This window comes from Halichoeres trimaculatus, unplaced genomic scaffold (genome assembly GCF_033239565.1).
Source record: "Halichoeres trimaculatus isolate MK-OKI-2021-1 unplaced genomic scaffold, fHalTri1.1 fHalTri1_scaffold_16, whole genome shotgun sequence".
NCBI lineage: Eukaryota > Metazoa > Chordata > Actinopteri > Labriformes > Labridae > Halichoeres > Halichoeres trimaculatus.
Window position 1 is genome coordinate 573,288 of NW_027437194.1, and position 24,842 is coordinate 598,129.

Consider the following 24,842-nt stretch of genomic DNA (forward strand, 5'->3'; position numbering starts at 1 on the left):
GCCCGGTATGCCTGTCCCGTCAGTGACATGCCATGACGTATTTTCTGTCTTTACTGACTGTAGGAAAAATACCTGTAAATAAAATTTCATAGATCAAATTTTCATTAAGAGCTCTGCCAAAAAAACAGATTTTCCTCAATAATTTTGCTCAAACACCTTCAATGAGGGGACAATGCAAAGAGTTCTGCAGAAAAATAAACCGTGAAGCGAGGAGGGAACAGTGGATATCAGACCCTGCTGTACATTAAGGTATTATGACTGGCAAACAGGCTGTCTGTGCGACGCTGCGTGGACTGGCTGTGTATTCTTTATCACGCTGCATTTTAAAATTGACAAAAGTAGCACAGCACATCAAAACAACTCATATATCAACACAAAACATACTGTAAAAAGCACTGGATAGATAGTCTGTGCTGTGGAGCACAGACAGCCTGTCCATGCTGATGAGCACAGACACGATGGGCTGCCTGTACAGCAGGGTCTCATATCAACACCGTTCCCTCCCCACTCACAGCAAGGTTATAACAGTTAACTAAAACAAAACTAAAAACGGAAACTAAAATTTAAAATACATTGCAGTTAACTCAAACTAATAAAAACTAGTAAAGAAAACAAAAATGATAAGTAAACTAAAACTGTATCTTGTGTTCACAAAACTAAACTAAAACTAAACTAAAACTAGAATGCCCGCTCTAAAACTAATTAAAACCAAACTGTAATCGAAAAAAAGGTCATATATAACTAAAACTGAACTATAATGACAAATCCAAAACTATCATAACTTTGAGTCACGGTTATGAAATACAGGTAAAAAAAGTAAATTTAGGAAACGAACTGTTGGAGGACAAAGTGACCAGTGACGCATGAGAGGACAATGCTTCCAGGAGAGGACCAGTGTGTTCTGTTGGAGTTTTTTGGTTTCAAGATTGACCCTGATCCAGAGTAATGGGCCATCAGGGTAAGAAGAGAGGCAGATGAAGTGATCACCCATCATGCCTAGTGCCTACCGTCCAAGCCTGTGTTGCTGCAGTTGGTCAGGTCTAGGTTCAGCAACAGTCTGTGCTCAAAGAATGGGTCACCTAACCACCTGAGTATACTGAATGACCAGGTTATTCCATCAATGAATGTTTTCTTCGCTGAGGGCATGGCCATATTCCAAGATGACAATGCCAGGATTCATCGGGCTCAAACTGTGAAAGAGTGGTTCAGGGATCATGCCTTTTGCAGCAGCTCTCTCTTCTTTGTCCATTTTTTGAATTTTTTTTGTCTCTTTTTCGTCATCTTTGTATTTGGAGTGGATCATTACTTTGTATGGTTCATTTGTTGGTCATGGACACCAAACTTTTTGTGTCTTCAGTGATATTTTTACTACTTTTCTCCTGTGTTTGTCTGGAGACCCTACATGTAACCATGGCTGCATTGTTTACATGTGAAATCAGCTGTTAGCAGCCTGTAGCATGTCAACACTAGCTGGTGCCAGATGTTTCCCACAAGCTGAGGAGAAGGAGGTGAGGACGACGTGCTGGTTCTCAGGTGTGAGCTAAGAAGTGACGACATGGACCTGTCCTTCCATCCATCGTTATTGGGAACGTAAGATCTATCTCCAATAAGATGGACGAGCTAGCTGTGCTAACCCAGCAACAGAGGGAGTACCAGAGGGCAGAGTAGCATCATGCTATTCACAGACATGGCTAACAGAGCTAACAGCAGACACCAAGGCCACATGTGAAGAGCTTCACCTGCTGTGAGCAGACAGGATCCAGGAGACAGAGACTGAACAGACTGCTGAAGAAGCTCAGTCCTGGACCCTGTGGAGGTGGAGGCTGGCTGACTGGACAATGATGGACAAGCTGTCAGCATCTATTTTACTATGGAGCTTTTTACACTTTCTATACACTTTCTCACTTTGTTTTTGTTTTTTTTTTTGTTTTTTTTATTGCTGCTGGGACTTCTGAATTTCCCCTCAGGGAGAAATAAAGTATTTTCTATATCTGCCAACAGGGTGGATGAGAATCAACACAACAGAAAAGTTACTGACTGTTCCTTTAAATATATATTACATTAGCTAAATATAAACTTTACAATTAACCTCCTCATCTACACACTGAACACAAACACACACACAAAAAGACACACACATACTTGGGTAGATATTAAAACACACATACAAATACATGCAGACAGAATATTAGTGTCTGTAGAAATTTGAATATTATATAATTTAAACGTTTTCTTTTCCTTCCTCTAAACACACACACACACACACACACGCTCCTTTCTACACAACATATGCTCACACAGACAGCACACACTGCTGGCACTTGTCCTCTCTCACCCTGCTTTTCTTTCCAACACACACACACACACACACACACACACACACACACACACAAACTGTGAGTCATGAATAAAACCTCAGAAAAGGAGAGACGACTCACACACAGCTGCACACACTTACAAATGAAAAGAGGCACATGATTCTGTGTGTGTGTGTGTGTGTGTGTGTGTGTGTGTGTGTGTGTGTGTGTGTGTGTGTGTGTGTGTGAGTGTGTGTGTGTGTGTGTGTGTGTGTGTGGCAGAAACACGGGGCTGATGATTGGGTATTGTTTGCTCCTTAATGAGTGTTGATGAGCAGAGCGTCCACGCCGTGTGTGCGGCCGCGCGGCGCCTCGTGGACGCGTCTTGATGTGAATGACAGCAATCACAGGGCGCCATCTCTCAGGCCGGACCATATGTTGCTGTGGGTGGGGAGGGAACGAGGGCTTACTGCAAAGCCTGCCTTATCCTCTGGCATTACAGTCTCTAAGAAAGGATTTATTCTTTAATTCTTGATTAGATCGAATTTACTCCACAGTGTGCGAGCGCAGTGATACGCTGAGCGGGGGGACCTGCCTCTGTGTGTTTGTTTGCCTGCTCTAAACCCAAACACACACACACACACACTAACACACACACACCAACCTTGCCCACCCCCTGCAGAGCTATCCCATTTAGTGCCTGGGCTTTTAACACATGGTGATAGGGCTATTATTAGAAGCGATGGATTATCAATCAGGGATTAATCCTGATTGATGTGGGGCTGGAAAAGGACCACCCTGACGGCTGCACTGTTTGTTTTCATCTCTGTGATGAAAAAAAAACTGCTCCTTTCATTTTTCCTCTTGTTTCATCAGGGGACATGACAGAAAGAAGGTTTCATCCTCTTTTTATGATCAGACCACTTCCTCCTCCAGCTGAGGAGACCTTCATTTATTCAGCTCCTCTGCTCGTCCCTCCTTTGAGCCGCTGCCTGCCTGGATGCTCGGCTCGCGCACTCTCACTGGACTCTCTGGCACTTCACTCACACGCTGCGTGAGCGTCGCTCAGGCTGGGGCTGGAGCGCAGACACACTCGGGCTGCTCGGGCTTTGGGAAGTAGGATCTCTGCTGGGTTTCTCTGTGTGTGTGTGTGCTGCTCCTGGTTTAACGGACTGATTCATGAGAGCAGAGGAAATATCTGGCTCTCTCCTCCAGCTCTGACCACCGACCGTCCTCCCTGTGCTGCATCCATGACTTTACAGACCTGGCTGGTGTACGGGCTTGGATTCATACTGGTTTGGACACTTTGCCTGACACAGGGTGAGTGGTGAGGGAGTGGATGAAAATGCATGGACAGTTTGCTGTGCATGTCTCTGTGTGTGTGCACATGTGACGTGTAGATTTGTGCAAAGCTAGAAAAAGTGAATGAACATGTTATTCTGCAGTGAAACAGAGAGGCACAGGCGTCAAATCCTGCAAAATGTTGAGAAGCTCAGGGACAAAGCAACAGGAAACATTAAAATAACAAAGAGATCCAATAAATATGCTCCAGCTCTGCATGTAATTGACCGGGGAGTTCAAAGCTCAGCCTCCAAACAATTGGTAATATCCATACATGGCACACTAAATTTCCCCACAGAGCAATAACCGCTGACCTGACTCGGCTTGGCTGAACCTTTTTCCTCCACGAGGGACCGAGGAGGAGGAGGAGGAGGAAGAGAGTGGGTGATGTGCGCGCAGGCAGAGATGCTGCTTTGCCTGATTCGTATCTCAGTGTTTGGTCTGAGTCAGATCACCTCTGATCCCTGCTGCAGACCGCAGCGTGAAGCCAGCTCTTGGACCGATTAATGATGCAGCGTTCATAAATAGGGCAGCGACCATGAGAGGTGTCAGCTGACCGTGCACAGAGACGGACACGGATATTATTATTGAGGAGCGATAAAAACAGAGTCAGATTATTTCATAAAGACCTGTTAGATGCTGTTTCTACAGAATAACTTTTCATTTCTGATTCTTTCTTTTTTATATTGATTTTATTGCTTATAGTTTTTTAGTATCTGCTGTTTATTTTTACCTGTTTTACTGAGAAGCTCTTTGTTTCTTGTATTGAAAAGTGCGATATAATTTAAGTGTTATTATTAAAGTATTATTATTTCTTGTAGGAATGCACAATATTTTCGGTAGGGATGGGAATCAAAAACCGGTTCCTGTTGAGAATCGATAAGAAATGTTTCGATCCATTGATATCGTTAGCCTTTGTGCTTAACGATTCTCCTATCAATTCCCTTATCGATTCAGGATTTTCAGCTTGAAGTTTTCCTGAAGAACTGACTTCATAAAGAAATGTTCATCACTCTCTGTCAGGAGATTCATATTCAGCACATTCAACATGGTATAAATCACCTTATTTACCAAAATAACAGAATAGAGCTAGCTTGATGCTAATGTTTATGGGAAACTGCATTGATATGCTAGCAGTTAGCTTACATCAGTATAACTTCAGCTTCAGAAAAGAATTTCAACTTTCATCACAGAAACATATCACATCAACTCAAAAGCTAACAGGCTAATGAAAGGCTAATGGGTGACGGAAAGGTTCCAAACAGCTTAAACCATTGCTATAACCACTTTGAGACACTAGATGGCCTCCTTGAATTATTAATATATCACAACACAGAACATCAACGTCACATTGAGTGAAATTTTGACCTGTTTCTGTTTAATTATGTCCAGAAATATCCAGACTCAGGGACCAATTACATTTTATTCACTTACAGTATAAACTCAATTAAATGTTGTTGACACAGAAAACCTGTAAAGATACTTTTTGTGACAAGAAAATTCACAACAGGAATCGATAAGGGAATCGATAAGGACATCGATATTGATAAAATCTCACAATTCGCATTCTTAATTATCGTCATGGTATCAGTATCAGCCAATATTGGCTTAAAACTAAAATATCAGATATCAACCAACACAACTAATTCTGCCGTTATAATAACCTGATAAAGTAATGAGCTGAGGCTGCAGATATTTTTTGGACCTTTTTGTGGTTTTGTTTTCACAGTTCAGGTTGAGTCGTCCCATATTCATCTCCTGTTTGACGTTAGACTTGAGTTTCAGCAGCAGTCTGTACAGTACATGTATCTGACTCATTTAGTCACGTTTACCAAAAACCATTTTATTTAATTTGGGTCTAATTTAACTTCTCACATGTAAACTGTGAACAGTTTTTTTTTAACTGACTGTCAGTTGTAAAATTGGCTAAATTTGCCCTAGTGGTGGTTGTGGGTAATGTTCTGATTTTCTCAGGAAGAGCATCGCTCAGCTTTCACGTAGGATTTATCTTCAGGATTTTTTGTTTGAAAGCAATCGCCATAAATAAATTCACAAATTCAAGTTTATATTTTTCTAATTTGCACAAGAAATTAACTTTACATACAGGGATGGGTAACGAGTTAGGGACTTTTACAGGTTCACGTAAAATCAAACGGTGCCATCTTTAGGTACCTGAACGCATCTTTAGCCGCGTTTCCACCAAGCAGTCCGGGTCGGTTCATTTGAGCCTGATCCAATTTGTGTTTCCACAGCAAACTGTGCCCTCTAGTGGTAGGCAGCGTGTAAGCCAGATGCTGAAAGCTGCAGCTGTTAAACAATAGTGTGACGCTGTAGCAGCGCGACACAGTTTACCCCGCTAATAAATCCAACGAAGAAGAAAAACGACACAGTAAACAAAGAGCAGAGATGAAGACATGCAGCATTTCGTCCTCTCTGTGATCGTCATGTAGCTCTTTGATACAAAGAACAATCAAACTTTGTTTCAGAGAAGTCTGTGTGCCGCCAGGAGAAATACAGCCGCTGTTGGGGTGACGATTCTTCGACCAATCAACGGTCTGCAGTGTGTAGCTCCACCTTCTGAGAGTGGATCAGTTCAGTCAGGCACCCGTACGAAAGGGTCCCAAAAAGTGGGACAGCTCGTCTCGGTTATTTGGGATCTGTCCCTGGATAAGTCAGTGGAAAAGGCACAAAATGTGCACCGTACTGAGACAAACTGAACTGGTCTGCTTGGTGGAAACGCGGGTAAACAGTACCATGTTTAGGTACCTGAACACATCATTGTGACTGAGGGAGAGGAAGAGTAGGAGATTTTCCACGCTGAACATGAACGCAGCATTTCAAAGTTATAAACTGAGAATAAATATGTTAAATTGAAAACTTTGAGAATTTATTATCAAAGAATTTTATTTTATTTAACCTTTATTTAACTGGGAAGGTCCCATTGAGATTAAAAACCTCTTTTTCAAAGGAGTCCTGGCCAAGAGGCAGCAAAGTTACACAGTAAATTTATGGCGATTTACAATCAGAAATTAATATAAAAAAAACAGGTACAATTTGAGGAGGCTGTCTCAAAAACAACAAGATCAGTTAATTTCCTGTCTTTTTGCAAATTAATATTCATTACCACATAAACACACACAAAAGTACCAACAACTGGTACCATCGAGTACTGATACCAGCTTCAAGGGACTTGGCATTGGTTCTGTATGATTTTAAATTACGTAGCTAATATGATAATAGTATGAACCATGATACAGTATGCTACTTCCGCTACAGAAGAGAGCTAAAAATCTCCGCAGCTATGCACACAGAAAAATGTCTGTATTGGTATCAGCTTGTTAAATATCGGTGAAAAAATCCATGTTGCACGAATGCTTCCACATAAGTTTATCTTAAGTCCTTTAAAAAAACATAATGTGCAGTGAGATGATGCAAACCTTCCTGTTTTCCTGATCTGTAAATCCTTCTTTCATATCTCTGTTAGCTCTCATTGCTAACGCTCTTTGTCTTTAACCCTTCGTTATGTTTGCATGCTTCACAGCCACCATAGCATCCAAGCTGATCGCCCTAATTGGCTTTTTGTTTAAACACAGATTAGCTGAACTAAACCAATAATTGAGAGAATTGGATTGAGGTCACAGCAGATTCTGATGTATTCAGACATAATGAAGCCGCTCTATGCAAACAGAGCGAGGATCTGATTCTGATAAATCGCTTTGTGCCAGCAACACTGGATGTGTTTCCAATGCGTCCTCATTACGGTGACAAATGCTCTCACCAGTCAGCGCTTCAGTGTTTCATGAACGTGGACGCAGCGTGGTGAAGTGAGAGAGCAGGTTGTTAGCTGGATGCAAATGTCCACCAGCACTCCCAGCTTCCTCCCAGCTTCCTCCCAGCTTCCTCCCAGCTTCCTCCCAGCTTCCTCCCAGCTTCCTCCCAGCTCTAATGAAACACTCTAATATCAATGAGAGCTCGTGCTGCGCCCTGAATCACCAGCAGGGGGATGTGACACAGCCCCTAAAGGCTGGCACGCCTCAGCCGTCCCCTGTGAGGCTTTACATTGATTCCAGCAGATTTCTAAAGTGATTTTTGTAAGAGCATTTGCCCCGGATTAGTTTGCTCCTGAAAGCTCCATCAGAGCTTTTGGTGGGCTATTTAGGCGAGCAGACGCAGCGAGAGGCTGCTGCCCGCGCTCTGCCCTGCACTCAGCCCCCAGGTCTGCAGATAAACAGGCAGGATTGGTTTCAAAGCCAGCGCTGATCCTCTGCTCTGTGTGTGGAGGGTGGGTGGAGGGTGGGTGGAGGGTGGGTGGAGGTTGGTACAGGTGTGTGAAGTGGTCTGTGTTCATGGACGATCCATAAAAGCTGTGATGGATTTGTGCTGTTTGGGCTTAGCCGTACTTTCTTTTAAAGGAGTCAGGCGTTAGAGATGAAAGCAGCTTCTGCAGCGTTTATTTCTAAAGGAGCTGCTTCAGAAATCCATCGACTCAGCCCAGACAGCTGCTCCTCAGCAAACAGGACCAACCTGTTCAGGAGAGTGATCACCTGAACTGTGTCCATCGTTTCCAGGTGTCAGGTAAAAAACAGGAGCAGGAAACAGTAAATAAGCTAGCTCCTCGATGATTTAAACCCTCTACATTTCTCCTCCAGAGCTGGAGCTCCCACTGCTTACAGGGCGCCCAGCAGGAGGCGCTGAGATCAGGAGAGGAGAGGAGAGGAGAGGAGAGGAGAGGAGAGGAGAGGAGAGGAGAGGAGAGGAGAGGAGAGGAGAGGAGAGAAGAGGAGAGGAGAGGAGAGGAGAGAAGAGGAGAGGAGAGGAGAGGAGAGGAGAGGAGAGGAGGAGAGGAGAGAAGAGGAGAGAAGAGGAGGAGAGGAGAGGAGAGGAGAGGAGAAGACAAAAGGAGAGGACACAAGGGGGAAAGGAAAGGAAAGGAAAGGAAAGGAAAGTAGAGGAGGAGAGGAGAGGAAAGGAAAGGAGAGGAAAGAAGAGATGAGGAGAGATGAGGAGAGGAGAGGGAAGAAGAGAAGAGGAAAGGAAAGGAGATGAGGTCATGAGGGGAGAGGAGAGAAGAAGAGAGGAGAGGAGAGGAGAAGACAAAAGGAGAGGACACAAGGGGGAAAGGAAAGGAAAGGAAAGGAAAGGAAAGGAAAGGAAAGGAAAGGAAAGGAAAGGAAAGGAAAGAAAAGGAGAGGAAAGAATAGATGAGGAGAGATGAGGAGAGGAGACAAGATGAGACGAGAGGAGAGGAAAGAAGAGGAGGTAATGAGAGGAGAGGAGAGGAGAGGAAAGGAAAGGAAAGGAAAGGAAAGGAAAGGAAAGGAAAGGAAAGGAAAGAAAAGAAAGGAAAGGAAAGGAAAGGAAAGGAAAGGAAAGGAAACAAAGAAAGTGCCTTCAGTTGAAGAGTGGTTGTTTTTTAATGAGCTGATTCTGTTTTTTTGTGCTGTGCAGATTGAGGAAGGAAACCAACACGCTGCACTTCAAGCTGAATTCATCTCCTCATACAGGTCATTTAACGATAATTAGAGTCAGGGCTGGAGCCCTGGACCAAATCCTGGACCATCAGGGTCAAGTTCTGGTCTTGTTGGTCTGATGTGTACCTGCAGAAACAGCTGAAGTGGAGCGTGAAGGCCTCCATCACTCCCATTAACAGGGTTTTATAAATAATGTGGCGTTCAGTCTGACTCCTCCAACCTGAACTAGGCCAACCCGTGTCATGGAAACAGCTCTCATGGAGAAATGGGTCACCAAGAACCAACAAATTAAAAACGCCATCTGGAACAAATCAAGGAGAAAACTTCTGAAACTTATTGATGACAAATTAGAGGAAATATCCCTGAGTGTGTTAGGGAGACAGGGTGGCAGCCACAGGAGCAGCAGTTCACACGTTTATCTATCAGGCTGATTGATGCAAGGCTGGGTCCAGATAGGGGGTCTGTCAGAGCCCCGTACACAACGACTCAAAATGTGCAATAAAAAAAATGTAATGAATCCTGAAATGTAACGGCTGTTTGATAAAATAACAAGATGCTGAGCCCAAAATGTAAACCCTCAGGCCTCTGGTAGAGGACCCCAGCTCGGTGGAGACAGGAAACCGCCCAGGGTAGGGGGCTGGGGTGGATCTTATCAGGTGCTGATTTGATTTTAATTGTGATTCTTCAATATTTTCAATTTTTGCAATTTTAAGTTTTCTTTTTTTAACACCAGACCGAGGGAAAAAGTCGTCTACAGATCATATTAGGAGCCATATTTTCCCTAAAAATGAACATCACATGTGAGTCAGTTTTTAGGATTTATTCAGGGGATCTAACATCTCAACCTTATTTCCAGCCCAGCTCATCAACAAAAATCAGAAATAAGGATTTAAATTTGAAAAAAAAAAAATTTGAACACAAAAAAAATCACAATTTATATCATTAAAGAAAAAAATCCTAATACTATGATTAATGTTTTTTTCTCCCACTCCTTGTTTATATACATAGACTCATTTTATAATATAAAAAAAATTATTAAACTATAAGAAGAAGAATATTTTCCCGCTCTTTAATATGATCACTGAGCCTAAATGTAACAGGTTTTTACCATACCCTGAAAAAAATGATAATAACTGCTCCCCCTGGTGGCTGGCTGTAGTACAGGTCAAAAACTCTGTCTCCCCTGTTTGTTTGACTGGAGCTGTGGTCAAACATTAAAAAATGGAGTTCAGATGGTTTTTTGGGACCAGTTATTTTGTTAGGTATCAGGCTCTATCAGAGCCAAAGTACGGCACTGGGTTTCATGAAGTGTGGGCACACATGAGCATACAGAATTAATATTCTCTGTGTTTAACTTTAAAGGTGACAACATGAACATTTTCTGTGACACACGTCCACAGTGTTAGTTAAAGTGCTTAAAAGCAAAACATAAGAGGCGACCAAAGAATCTGACTTTTGTAGGGTGGCTGTGGCAGAGTTAGTCAACCTTAGGGTTGGGGGTTTGATCCCAGATCCTGCAGTAACATGAATGAAGTGTCTTTGAGCAAGATACTGAACCTGAATGCTCCTGCTGTCGGTCTTTCCAGTGCTGAAGCCTCACATCCAACTCTTCTTAGTGTAACCACGCACTGAAGAGTCACATACTGCAGAGCCCTGTGATTGGCCGACTGAGTTTGAGCCATACATCATATCTCCTCTGCGTTTCCTCTTCATATTTTCTTAAAGTAGTGGCTGTTTGATGTCAGACAACATGTTTCAGCTTCTGTATAACACAGTATAAACTGTATAAAACATAGTCTGTCTCACATCACACACTTCTGCTCTTACACTTACTACGTTAAGCGCAGCAGTGCGTTCACACTGACAGTAGGTGTAAATGCAGAGCAGTGGTTTATCAGCTGATGAGCTCAAACAGACAAAAAGCTGGAGACTTCTCATCCTGGTCACCATGTTGGCTACGCACAGGAAGAGGCGGGGCCAGATCAGACCATGGCTGATGGATGTAAACAGTGGTGGCTGCTGGTCAGTCAGGGAGGGGAAGCTCATTTTATTCTGGTCTACATCACAAATTTGTTTATTTATTTAAAGGTAATTTCTACCCTCCGTTCCAGCTCAGAAGACGCTCAGCGTCCGCCTGTGTTAAAGCGCTGAGACGCTGCGGGGATGAATGAGAAGGAGGTGGAGCCAGTTACCTGTGATAGGAGCTGATTCTGAACTAAAGATGAAGGAATTCTAGCTCAGATTTTATCAATGAAATGTTCACACAGCAGAACAGATCAACACTTTTTAGGGACATTTTAGGGGAAGCTGAGCTTCCCTTACAGTCTTTGAGCAATCACCAATCCAATCAGATGGTATCATTAGCCACGTTTACATGGACCCAAATATTCTGCTTGCATTTGGTATATTTGCTCAAACAGAAAGAATTTAACCTGTGTTTACACCTCATTCTGAAAGAAAAGAGCCAATCTGAATGGACGTTTAATCGTTTTCTCAGGGGTGGAATATTCTTTTCCCCGAACCGATTGAGGTTTCATGTTTCCACTCAGACAGAAAGTTGTCAGGGTACGATCTTTCAGAGCATACTCAGATATGACGTAAGATGCAACTAGAGACGCTCCTCAGTTTTAAAAATGGCGGCGAGCCGTCAGCACTGGAGGAAAGTTTGTTTTGGATCCAAACTTTGAAAGAAATGAACATAATTTCAAGACTGGACGGACGAATAACTCACAATACAGGGTATTGAAACACCGTGATAAACAAGCTGTCGTCCTCCAGCTTTGATAAATCTCGTGATGTTTACGTTTTTCTGCGCATGCCCCATTGACTAATGTATACTATTGTTTTCAGAAAAGTCGTTCAGAAAGACGAAAAACTCCTCATGTAACCATGGCTACTGAAAAGTGTATGAACACCTGTGAACGGCTGTTGGATGTTATCGTAGTTTCCAGAAACTTTGCACCGTGGAGCGAGCACATTATCTATCCATAGCATCTGTAGCATCTATAAATGAATTCTTCTAAATATCTGCACTTAAAAGTCTGATTTTAAAGCAAAATTTGGTTTGTTTCCAAAACTACGGAAGCCTATTTAGAACAAAACTTAAATGAAAATGCAATATAGGAAATACATTTACAATCTAATAATCTAATAATGAAACTGAACGTCCTAATAATAAAAATTAACTGTCAAATACACGATTTTAATTTTATCTTCAAAACTTAGAGACAGTGATGTAATTCAAATTAAAATAAAAATGGCTTTTTGCATTTGCTTTTCCAAGAATTTTTTGGTTAAATGTGCATTTTCATGTGAGTTATGTCCAGTAGATGACAGTGATGGAGGTGTGTGTTTTTTAACGACCAGCGATCTGATTCTCAGGTTGTCACGTTAAAGTCAGCATCAAAGATTCATTAGCTGGATTCTGGCTGATGATTCAGTTAAAAACCTCAGACTGAGTTTGTTGTTAACGTCTCCTTATTCTAACCACTAACATTTATTTCTACCACCTGCAGATGCTCGTCTCCCTGTGGCCCACAGTAGCAGTTTTTATTGACCCTGTGTGTTAATCGTGAACACGCTGGTGATCATCCTCTCTCTAAAAGTCATCTCTCTGTGTCTCTGCCTCAGTCAAGGGGCTGCAGTGCTATGGCTGCAACATCATCCAGGGCCAGAGGTACGTGGACGTGGGCTGCTCCAACCCCGAGGTCATCACCTGCACCCACTCACATAAAGGCTTCAAGCACCGCTTCTGCATCAAGACGGAGAGCAGTGAGTAAAGGCTCCTCAGAGCATCAGAAACAGGCTGAAACCTGCTCTTCTTCATCATCTTCATCCTCTCCTGAGCGCCTGCTCCTGACTCCTCTCTGGAGTCTGTTTATGCCGCGTTAGGAGATGATTAAAGAGGGATGAATCCAGCCTGGCGTACCACCGGACATTGGCATAATCATTTTTAATCAGACTTCCATGTTAATGTTCTTTGTCCGTTGATGTGAATATTTTATTTCTCTGCGCTGAGGGGGTTACGTAAGCCTGCTTTGCTGTGCTGTGCTGAGTACATTACAAGTCGCCCATTGTTTGATGTGAGTGGAGCGCAGGAAGTGGACGTGGCCGCAGCAGAGCCGTGCTGGTCAGATGAGGAAGCGAGCAGGCGTGAACGATACAGCTGTTCCTTCGCTTGACGTTTCCCTGAGTTCAGTCAGGGTGAAAATGGCCGATGAGGCACCTTTGCTTTGAGAAATGACACGCGGAGACACGCACTGACAGCGGCACGTCACACGCGGTGATTGTCAGAGTCCTGCGTTGGTGTCTTGGCTGTAATCTGTGGCCAGTCAGACTGTTAATCTGCGTGTGACCCTGCCAGACTCAAATCTAACGTTTCTGGGGAAGGTCCAGGAGAGTCTTAGAGGTCTGCAACCCTTTGTCCTTCAACAAATCAAGATATCTGTCTTTAACCCAGGCAGGGGCCTTCACCATAAGTCCCTTATCGCCATCTTACAACTGATAACCCCCCAAAAAAACCCAGAGAAATTACTTATTTTTTCCTTTTTAGAGGAAGGATCCAGGCTGTTTTTCAAAGACCTGTTTTAAATCCATATTCAGCTTCAGTCTTGAAGCTCTGACACTTGTTTTTAGGGGAATAGGTGCAGAAATGTTGGATGATGCTAATCAAGTATGGAGAGAATTTTGTCATTACTATGCAACAAAACTGATGGGTTTGAGAACAAAAATCATGGTTTCACAAATATAAAATAATGCTAATGAATAAATGAATATATTTGTAATTAAAATTTCATCTTGATAAACCCACAATTTACCACAGTTTTGTTTGCGTTTCCAGAATTTGTGTTTCATGAAGTTTTGTTCATGTTTCTATGTAACTCTCATGGGCGGGGCCTCCTCGGGAGGATGCAAGAAGCCTCCTGATTGGTCAGAGACGGTATGACAGCAGCTGTGTCTCAGTCTAGGGGCTGCATTCACCATAGGCTGTATCCTCCAGAGGACCTGGCCTTCATAGCCTGTGTAGACCACGAAGACTGAACTGAATTGAGACGGTCTGGTCTACGAAGCATTTCCTGTTTGTCTCCTTCGACGTCACACAGCGCCGCCCTCATTACTTTTTAACACACGTAAACCAAAACCTTACATTTTAAACAGGATTAATTTTTACAATTATTTTTTTTATTTTACTTCATTATTATTATTATTATTATTATTATTATTATTATTATTATTATTTCATTGATATTATTATTATTATTATTATTATTATTATTATTATTATTATTTCATTGATATTATTATTATTATTATTATTATTATTATTATTATTATTATTATTTTATTTCTTTTTTTATTTGATTTATTGATAGAGTATAGAACCACCATGTACACAAGAGTAAGGCAACAACGTACATTTTCAACATTTGATCAAGTGCTGGGGGATGATAAATTAAAAAAAAAAGTATAAAATAAAAGCTGCTGGAATGATTTAATGTCTTTTTTGCCTTGGGACAGCCTTCGACGCACGGCTGTGACGTAATCGGTCTTCAAATTCAGCCTTTGTAGGTTTCAGCCCCTGAATTGGGACACAGACAGCTTCAGCCCCCACAAACAGCCAAAGCGAAAGGAAACAAAGGAACATAGTCACAAGTGTAACCTTGACAGCATCAATAAGCTTCAGCAAAACATACCTGTCTATCTTTTCTGAACTTGGTTTCTCTCATTTTGTTTATTTCCTTTGTTCTGGCTTCTTGTGGAGTAGTAGTATGCAAGAAACCTCCTGATTGGTCAGAGATGGTGCAACAACTTCCGTCCCCAAAAGTAGCCAACATTAAAGGAAAAAAGAAAATGAGGGATATGAGATAAACAAAAGATAAACCAAGATAAACAGGTATTGTTTGCGGATCTTTTCTGTCTTATTGATGCTGTTAAGGTTACACTTGCAGCTATGTTCCTTCATTTCCCTCCACTCTGACCAATCAGGAGGCTTCTTACATCTTTTAGAGGCTCGCCCATGAGAGTGATGTAAAAATGTAAACACAATTTTTGATCTGTAAAAGTAAATTGTGGATTTAGAAAGATAAAATTTTAATTACAAACATATTTAATTTATTCATTTTTTCATATTTGTGACCCAGCAGCAGCCAGTGATAAGGAGGAGGTTGGAGGAACTGGTCTTAAAGTCGTGTTTTTATTAGATGCGCTCGTGCAGAGTTCTGCTCTCTGATCATTTTTTTCTAATGTGGTGGTGATCAGATAGTGAGAGCTGGATAGTTATAAACGTCACATTAATGTCTCTGCTTCAGGAGAACAGAGTGTACCATCTGTCAGAGGCTTTCCTCCCCCCTGTGGCGTGTCTCTTTAAGATCTCTAAATGCTCTCCTCATTACCCTCCTGCTCTCTCTGCTGCTTACTCCTGTGTTTTTTCCTGCTGAGCCAAACACCGTGTGTCACTCTGCTCTGACTGATTGTCTCCTCTCTGTCCATCCAGCCGCTCTGGGTATCGTCCTGACCAGCGGCTGTGCCACATCCAGACACTGCCAGCAACAGGAGCTGCCAGGGGTGCGCATCCACTGCTGTGGGTCAGACCTGTGCAACAGCGCCCCCTCCTGGCAGCCGCGGACACTGCACTACGTGTGTGCGCTGCTCAGCCTGCTGGTGCTGAGGCGGTGGTTGTGATGTGGAGGAAACACTGAAGGACTCTGGGAGAAGAAACATTTTGATAACTCTCGTCTCTCTGGGTAGAGGCCTGAATGAGAGTTAACTCAGTATGGTGTTACTGGTGTTACTGGTGTTACTGGTGTCACTGGTGAGCACCTGGAAATCACAGCCTTGTCTTTAAATGTTTGATTAAAACAGAGAATCTGCAGGAATCATCCGTTATTTTATGGCACACATACGTATGGAGTAAATTTGGTGTTTAGGACATTTATAAAATAAAGAAGATAATAAAAATCAGAAGCTAACTCTCACTTCCATGCACCAACTCTCTCGTTATCTTTCCTGAGATCACATCTTCGTGTGCAGTTTGTTGTTTCTACGTCATAGGCTCTTTACTTTGAAGATTTAAAGATATTTTTTTAGTTTGCCATGAAGCTCCTGGCTGGGCGAAGCCTGGGGGAGCACACACTGCATGTGGTTCTTTGTAGGATTGTACAGTGAAAGCATGTGATGTTGTGAATTATTGTATTAAAATGTTTCATATTTTTCAAAATAAAACGGCTCTGAACCTTTTTTTTGTTTGCTCGTTTTCAAGAAGGAGGTGAAAAATTAAAATACTCTATCGTTATTTTTTTTGATTTGTGTGTTTTTTTCTGATGGGATTAAAGATTTAGGGTTTGCAGGAAATTAAAAATCAGCCATATTCGTTATCATACTTTCAATAAAACTAACATCAGAAAATCAGAAAATTAGAGATAGACAGATACCATTTCTCAGGGCAGATACAGATATATAATAGATATAGAAAAGATATTCAATTACAGTAAAAGTGAAAATATTGGCGTCCAAATTTGGGATAAAACGAACTCCAACACTTAACTTTGTTTAAAGACTTTAAGCAGATGATTATCAAACAGCTCCCAGGCTCAGCAGCTGTCTGATAAAGTTCAATGAAAACTTGAAACATATAAAAAAGCTTAAGATTTCCAAAAAGTGTCTCTGCGTGTCACCGATCAGATGGTGCTGTGGGTGGGACGATGCTACAGACAGAGAAGAGACAAAATGACACAGGCTGAAATTTACTATCTTATCGACTGATGGATTTAAAAAAAAAAAAAAAAGGGCTGATGACTCAAAATGCTAAATATTGGCCAATAATCGGCCTATCCCTGTAAAAAAATAAACTAATAATAAACAAAAATGATCTATTTTAGACCATACTTGACGATCTGGGCACAGAAAACTTAACTAGAACAGTAATTCTGACAACTGCTGCTGCTCAGCTCCAGTTTTTTGGAAGAAGAAGATAAAATTTGTTGATCCCCTGAAGGGATGTTGAATTTTCCACGCTGGATCATGCTGCACACACACACACACACACACACACACACACACACACACACACACACACATATTCAAACTTCTGCTCTTTGCACAGAAACATGCACTAATAGTACAGAGTGATGGACCTGCACCTTAGCTGCTGAGGGTTTGGTGCCTTGCTCAAGGGCACATCTGTAGTGCTCAATCACAGTCAGTGACCTCGTGTTGCCAGGTCAAGTCCCAAAGGACTGAGCTTTTGCTCCACAGTTTACAGCCAAGCTTTCCTCAGGGTGATTTTAAACATGTGGTGAATGTGTGATAGTCTCTGAAAACTAAAATAACCTCGAACCATCCCCCAAATAACAGCAAAACACATTAAGGTTAAACAATTTCTAAAGCCTAATGCAGCAAAAATAATTAAATAAAATTAAATTAAAAAAAAACAAGAGCCCTACACCATACCTACACGCCATATATCACTGGTATAGGTGGCTACGCCTTCTTATTTCATGAAACAGGAAAAAGGTACCCTCAGAAAAAGCAATAGATAGATAGATAGATAGATAGATAGATAGATAGATAGATAGATAGATAGATAGATAGATAGATAGATAGATAGATAGATAGATTACTTTATAATCAGACTTTGTAACCACTAGTCCTGTCCTGTTTATACTGAACCCTACATCTTATGAATGAGCAATAACTTGGATTCTCACTGTATTTTATAATATAATTGTCCTGCTGCTTTAATTCTTTAACTCTACCCCTGTGACAAAAATTAAAGATATTATCTTGTCTTAAAGCTATGGTCTACGATTTGGTCCACGCATGGCATGCGCGGTTCGGATTGGTCTTTGAGTCCATCCAATCCCCTGTCTCCCTCACTTCGCACCGTCATGCCCATGGTCCCACCTCATCCTTCCCCACTACCCCTCTCACGTCAGCTAGCTGCTCAGCTACCGAAGCGTCATGGAGCCAGAGAAGACCCAAACCAGGAAGCTGTTACTGCTACCCTCCACAGGGAAGGGAAGAAACTGCAGAGGGATTTGGGACTGAAGACTGACGCAGAGACAGCTGAGTTTCTGTTGAACAGGTAATGACTTTGTTTCCCACAGTGGGAGATGTCAGCTGAATAACTCTGGTTAGTCTGAGCCTGTACCGGCTAATGACTGAACGCTGCTGGTCTGAACGGGTCTGCTCTGTCAATAGATGTTAGCATAAGTTAGCCACACATCTTTAGCATTGTAAACTGAGCTGGTGAAGACACGCCCAGAAAGGTAAAGCCCCGCCCACAGTCGGCTCTGCTCTGATCAGCTGGCAGTGGCAACGCCAGACCTGCTTCTCCGGCTAATTCATGGTTCTGATCGCGCCGGTCTAATTGAAAAATCTACCACTGTGTGTTAGAAGGAGGATGACTGTCTGTTACATTTTCTGCTTCTTGCTCTGTCAGAGGGGGCGTGTTGTTAGGAGGCGAAGAGGGCGATACGAGCTGGGGGGCGGGATCTTGGAACACAGTGGGAAGGGGTGAGTGAGGCTGCGTTTTTCAAATGTGTCTCATCAGACAAACTGGGTTTCAGATCATAGACCAGAGCTTTAATGTGCTTCACTTTTTTTTTTTTCTTTTTTTTTTTGTAAAACAGTAAAAAGTGATTATAGATTAGCATTACAGATATTATTTTGATTAAAGAGCTTTCACACATTGGTGGATTAACCATTACAGACACATAAAAATACTCTGGTAATCAGCAATCTAAGCTAACACTTCTATCTTTATATTCCTAATATTGTTATATCTGTTTTCATGTGTTTGCACCATCAGAGCACTGTTCTTCAAAAGTTACTAGCTTACTCTGCTTCTCAGGTATGAAGTTGTTTTTATATGTTTGGTCATTTTATGTAAATATTAAACGTTATGAAGGAAATAAACACATTTTATTAACAGAAAAAAACTTTTTGTCCATGTCTGTTTGATTAGCTTACCTCATGTGATTAAATGTGCATGATGTAGGCCAAAGATGTCCTCATCACATTCATGTTGGAACGCAGCCAAAGGGTCTGAACCTGGGTCAAAAGGTAAAAATAACTTAGAATTTACCTGTTTTTCAACAGGCTGACACAGCACACGTCGTTTATCAGCTTGATATCCATACTTACACCTGTACAGGTGTGCTTATCTCGCACTCAGGCGTGCAGACTATCGGTGAACGCACCGCAATCGCCGCATATGATGCTCTTTGTCCCAGAAGCCCATTGTATAGAGCGGAGGAAACCCTGTGCCGTGAGCAGCCATCTTGGATAGAGCCTGGATCACCTGCATTCCTCTCCTGAGCAGCTCTACAACACACAGCTCTAAGGTTTATATCTGGTAAGGAAAACAGAATACAGGACACGACACATACACACACTGCACTACGAGAGATGAAACACCAATAATGGATTAAGAAACAGCCGTAACTAGCCTGGGTTAGCTGGGAGTTGGCTAATTGACGAGCTAACTACTCCAGCTAATAGGTGGCTAACACTGGGTCATTGTTTATCATTTGCATTCAGTAAACAAAGGGATTACCTCTCAGACTATACAAGTATGCGACTTAATGCTACGATTTGTGAACTCGGTGCTAATTTGAAGGCTTGACATGCTAAGAAAACTACAAATCTAGCTAGCATAATCCAGCCCCATAAAGCTAGCTGGCAAACTAGCATGCTAACGCTAGCTTACGCTTTTCAGGTTGGTTCTCTGTATTAATGCAGAAAACACTTTTCTAACCTTGCTTTACTAATAAATGAGCATGAATTCATTATCTAAGTTTCAATAGGGTTAGCTATTGATGTATTTGTTGTGATTTATGAGCTGTGATGTGATGTCAGCAAGCAGTTAGCCATGTAGCTAACGCGATTTTAGCTGTCAAAACAACAACTTAACGGCCGGGCTCGGCTTCAGGCACGATTATGTTTCTATTACCCAATGTTAAGCTGTATATTTATTACTCAACGAGGCATTTCAGGCTTTTTATGAGTCGGATATCTGATAAACAGATCTTATGTAGCACTTTGCCGGGTGTGGAGCTGCGCTAGCCGCATGTTAACTGTACGATCTCAAAATAAGGCCAATATTAGCAAGTTCTGGCCAAAATAGTTTGGTTTAACTGGATTAATGTTGTCTGATAACACCGTTTTGGTAATGTTAACTGGTGTTTAAGTGTTCTAGGATTAATGTAAAGTGCAGTGATGCATGTAGGGTCCTGTAATTCCGTAGCCACCCGTGTTAGCTTCTCCTGCTGCTCCCAACAAAAGCTGTCAGCAATTTAAAAAGGAAAACAAGCACAAAGTGAAGACATTAGACATAAAAGTGTGGAAAAATTGCAAAGAAATGCTTTCATTCAAGGTGTCCCCGGGGTCTTAAAAAGTATTAAAGCTGATAAAAAGTATTAAAGAGTCTTAATTGTGGTTTTATGAGGTATTAAGTTTCATAGATATTCAAGCTTTGACTCAAAAAATATCCATGAATATTTATTTTCCTCCTTGCAGCTGTTCCCTGACTGGGACGCTAAACAATCAGCCGATTAAAGTTCTAAAATATAATAAAATAGAATAGAATAGAGTTACCTTATTGATCCCAAACTGGAAAAATGTTGTGTTAACAGCAGAAATCGATGGAGTCAGTAGAAAAATACAAAAATAAAAAAGAATAAAATAAAAAAATACATAAAGACTCTAGTTACAATAAAATCCAACAATAAGGATCGGAGTGGTATAAACACCAGCTATAAATTAACGTTATTTCTAGTTTCATAAAGAGAAATTAAATACAACATTAAATCAAATCACACAATCCCCAGCACATGTCCTAAATTTTAAAAATGATTAAATAATTTCTCATTTTCTTCAGCAAGTTGGCCTTGAATAACTGCTGTTTCTTGTTGTGGGAGTGTCGATAAACCTGCTTTTAGTTTCATTTGTTCTTTCAAGCTTTATTCCTCCTTAGCTTACAGCATTTCTGTAAAAATGTAAACTACAACTGTTAAAAAGTGGATGCCAACAACAACTGAAAGTTGCAATAAAGTCTTAAAACTTTTTGAAAGGTTTTTGAAATCAAACTCAGAATTTTAGCATATAGCCTGTTATTATACCCCAAACGCTGTGATTTTTTTGTTTTGTTTGTCATTTCCCTCCCTGGCTTGATGCACATCATGAATGTCTCGTTTTTTAATGAGTGTTGAATTATTCAAATAAGGATAAAACATTTCAATAGGATGTGCTTGTCCAGTTTAAAAGTATTGCTTTTACGGTAGACATTAGTGATGATCTCATTGCTGTAAGAGCCGGTAAGGGGTCACATGATTTGCATAGTGGGCCTAAACATCGTGGTGGCACAGTGACTGTGTATGTGTGTCATTTCCTGACAGCCCCTGTGATTTCAGTCATCAGAAGCAGCGTTTGCTCCGCGCTAAGGGAAGTGGCTGCTAAGGGGAGGAAAGACAGCGATTGTGTTTGAAGGAGGATCCTGCGTGTTGAGGAGTTGGAGAAAAGTGCTGAGGCTGCAGTCTGGTCACATGGTCTTGACTGGCCTTCCCTTGGATGGACACTCCGGGGCTTATTTCTATGTAATGAGCAGAAAAAGCTTGACAGGGGGGTTGGCTATCACAGCTGAATCAAATTAGCTTAGCGCATGAGGGTCATGTGACTTCAGGAAGCTTAGAAGAAGGCCATCAGACCGGACTCTGGGAGTCGATCACACGCTTCACTCAGACAGCCCCTGCATCAGTGGGGTGGTTGCTGTTATCCAAAGTAATCATCAAATGTCAGGTCAGGTTGCAGAGTTTGTGAGGGGCTCAGCCAAGTCTTTTCTGAGACACCCACAGAAACATGTCCAGCCGGCTCTGGTATCCTCAGGAGTTGTTGACATTATATCAGATGACGATCATTCAGCAGCTTTTGGAAATATCACACATCATTTTATTTTATCCAGAGGTGAGAAAACAGTCTAACTCTTTTCCTCAACTTTATTTCACTTTAGGTTTCTCTATATAAGAAATCCAACCTCTGTGTTTTGTGTTTTTTAAGGAAGACATCAGATTTGTAACCCTCCCTGTAACACTTGCTGCCTGAGGTGATTTGTGTGTCAGCATGTGTCATCATAAGGGTACCCGTGTCCCACCACTACAAATCTGCCAGAGACGCCTCGACCTGAATTAACCTGAACCAAGTGGCCTTGCATGCCCCCAGTCCTCCCTGTTTCCTCCTCTCTCTAAAGTCTGCCTCCTCGCTCATATCTCCTTTTTCTATCTGTTTGGATCCGTCTCCTCTTCCTCGCTTCGTCTGCTCCTCTCCTCTCTGATTCTCATATCACACATTTCTTGTGGTTGTGTCAGCATTAATCTGGCTTGTAGTCAAACATGGTCACTGAAGTGCACATCTATAAGCAGACGACCAGCACTAAGCTCTGATGTGTCGCTGTGATTTTGGTCTCTGGAAACTGCTTTAAGTGCAGCAAAGTTTCTTTGTAGATCAGAGAAAAACAGTGGTGTATTTTCCACGGACAGATCAGGCCGTTGAATGATTTTGCTCTGAGTTGTTGGGCCTGAATTATTTACTGTTACACTGTTCGCAGCACCTTGATACAGAATTGGGAAGCAGCTCTTCGGCAGGCGTCTGAAGTCAGGAGGTGGGGCTGAATGAATCTAAAAGTGAAGGAGTTCATGAGAGGACTGACTGTTTTCCACCAGTGTATTTCTGTTATATCTCTGTTTAATTCAGCAGCAGTGTGTACATCGTATGAATGCTGGCGTGCTGTGACTGGAGTGTGAACAATGAAGCATCACTTGGTATCAGTGAGGTGTCAGGATTATTTTTAGCCCCGCTCTGAGCCCACGGTGCTGCCACTTTTCTTGTGTAAATGTAAAGTGTCCCTGCGGTGTTTACTTTAGACGCTCTGTGTCCACGCGGTGTCACCAAAATGACCCAGCGTCAGCGCGATGCTCGGTCATTATGAGCGCTAACAGTCGTTCTGCTGAAATATCTGCTAACTCACCACCGAGGGGCTTCTTCATCTCCAGGTTTAACTCATGCATGTCCCACTGTTGTTGGACTTCAGGTGTTTGATTTTATTATTTGTATTTAGACTGAAAGTGTCACTGTGTATCTTTAGGAGAGAGAAGGAAACCTGCCGTCATAGCTTCAGTGATTTAGAGATATTGTTATGAACACTGTTCATGCTCCTCAGCAGTGTCTCTATCTTTTATCATTCATCATTGTTACACGCTACAGTCTCTGTGTGCTCTCAGGAGCCACACTACCTGATTTACATTAATATGAAGTGGACAGAGGTTTGGAAGTTCATTAAAAACTCAGCTCGTGTTTTGACAGATTATAATCTGTAATAATTGTGAGATAGCGCCCCCAGTGGCTTAACTTTCACACTGATGAGTAACACAGAAAGCACCTGCAGCTGCTGAGGATCAGTGCGCTGAGCTGTGACTGTTAAAACAGAGAATCACACTATGGACTGTCAGAGCACAGGAGTTTTACAGCTCCCCGTGTCACTTTGGGTTTTCAGTAGGGATGTCCCGATCACGATTTTTTGCGATTTTTTTTATTTTAAGTATCTGCCGATCCCAATATTTCCCAATCCGATCTTTCAGCAATGCATTAAGAAAAAAGAAAAGAAAAAAAACTCCTACAAGTTGTCCTTTGAGTTTTTTTATTTTATTTAAATGAAGGTATCATTCTATCCAACATGGATTTAGCTTTTTTCCTCCACTTGGTGCAGCACTGGATCAGCGAAATAAAAACAAAGCTTCTCAGTGGTGCACCACAATGTTACCTTGTATGTGTGTGACAATAAGGTTGCAATTTCTTGTTTACAGTTTTGTTGTACTTGTTATAATGACAAATAAAGTTCTATGCTAAAATGAATGATGGTGTGCTATTAAACACATTTTAATTAAAACAAGAACTAAGGCCCCAGGCTCTTTTCTGACTCCCTCTCCCTGATCTCCGGTCGTTAAAAAATGACGTGATCAGATCGGGACACCCCCAGTTATAAGGCGTGAAAATCAGGTTGGTGAGTGATTTTGAGAAATGTGAAGGTGAGGCAGTCTGACTGAATAATTGGTGGACTTAGAGGTCTGTATGACTTTGTTTACTGCAGTTGTTCTCAAACTTTTTCCGTCATGTTTTCCTTTGAAGCATTTTTTCTGCCAACTCCCCCCTAAGGAAGCCCAAACACGGTGCTGTACTTTTAGCATCTATTGGATATAATCAGTTTACGAACTTAAACTTATTTTGGATTCAAACACTGATTGAACAAATGGTGTGGAATTAATTTTACTTGGTTGCTGTTTTTTTTTGATTAGTCATTTTTTAATCTTATACACTAGGGGTGCACCGATCACAATTTCAGGCCAATCACTGATCTTAAAAAAGCCTGATCTGCCAATACCGATTTTGGCCGGTACAGATATTTATTTATTTATTTTTATAACTGAACGCATATACCTTCAATGTTCCCATCTTATTTTATTGAAAATCATTGAACAATACCTGTGTAACATTAAAATCTTCATGTTTTAACTTAAAAAACCAATAAAGCGTCCTGAGTTTCAGGTCTCAGAGCAAAAAGCAACAATGGCGGGCTGTCAGACCTTCCCTGAGGTGTTTAAGATCAGTTTCATTTGGAAAGATGGGCCGATCACCGATCACCCGAAATTGGCACCAATCGAATGGCCAACCAATCGATTGGTGC

At 41.7% G+C, this 24,842-nt stretch overlaps 1 protein-coding gene and 1 long non-coding RNA gene across 2 annotated transcripts in view; one reads left to right on the forward strand and one right to left on the reverse strand.

The window, feature by feature from the left end:
- LOC141805564 (uncharacterized) lies at positions 1-19,323 on the reverse strand. Its single transcript, XR_012599716.1, has 3 exons — positions 19,253-19,323; positions 19,079-19,159; positions 1-72 (listed from the first exon to the last, which is right to left on the reverse strand). It is a non-coding gene; the product is annotated as an uncharacterized LOC141805564 (long non-coding RNA).
- The window catches only part of rab14l (RAB14, member RAS oncogene family, like), a 12,530-nt gene continuing 7,010 nt past the window's right edge, over positions 19,323-24,842 (forward strand). Inside the window, exon 1 of the mRNA XM_074690676.1 lies at positions 19,323-19,463. The gene's annotated coding sequence lies outside the window, so the exon portion shown is untranslated. The remainder of the gene's footprint in view (positions 19,464-24,842) is intronic.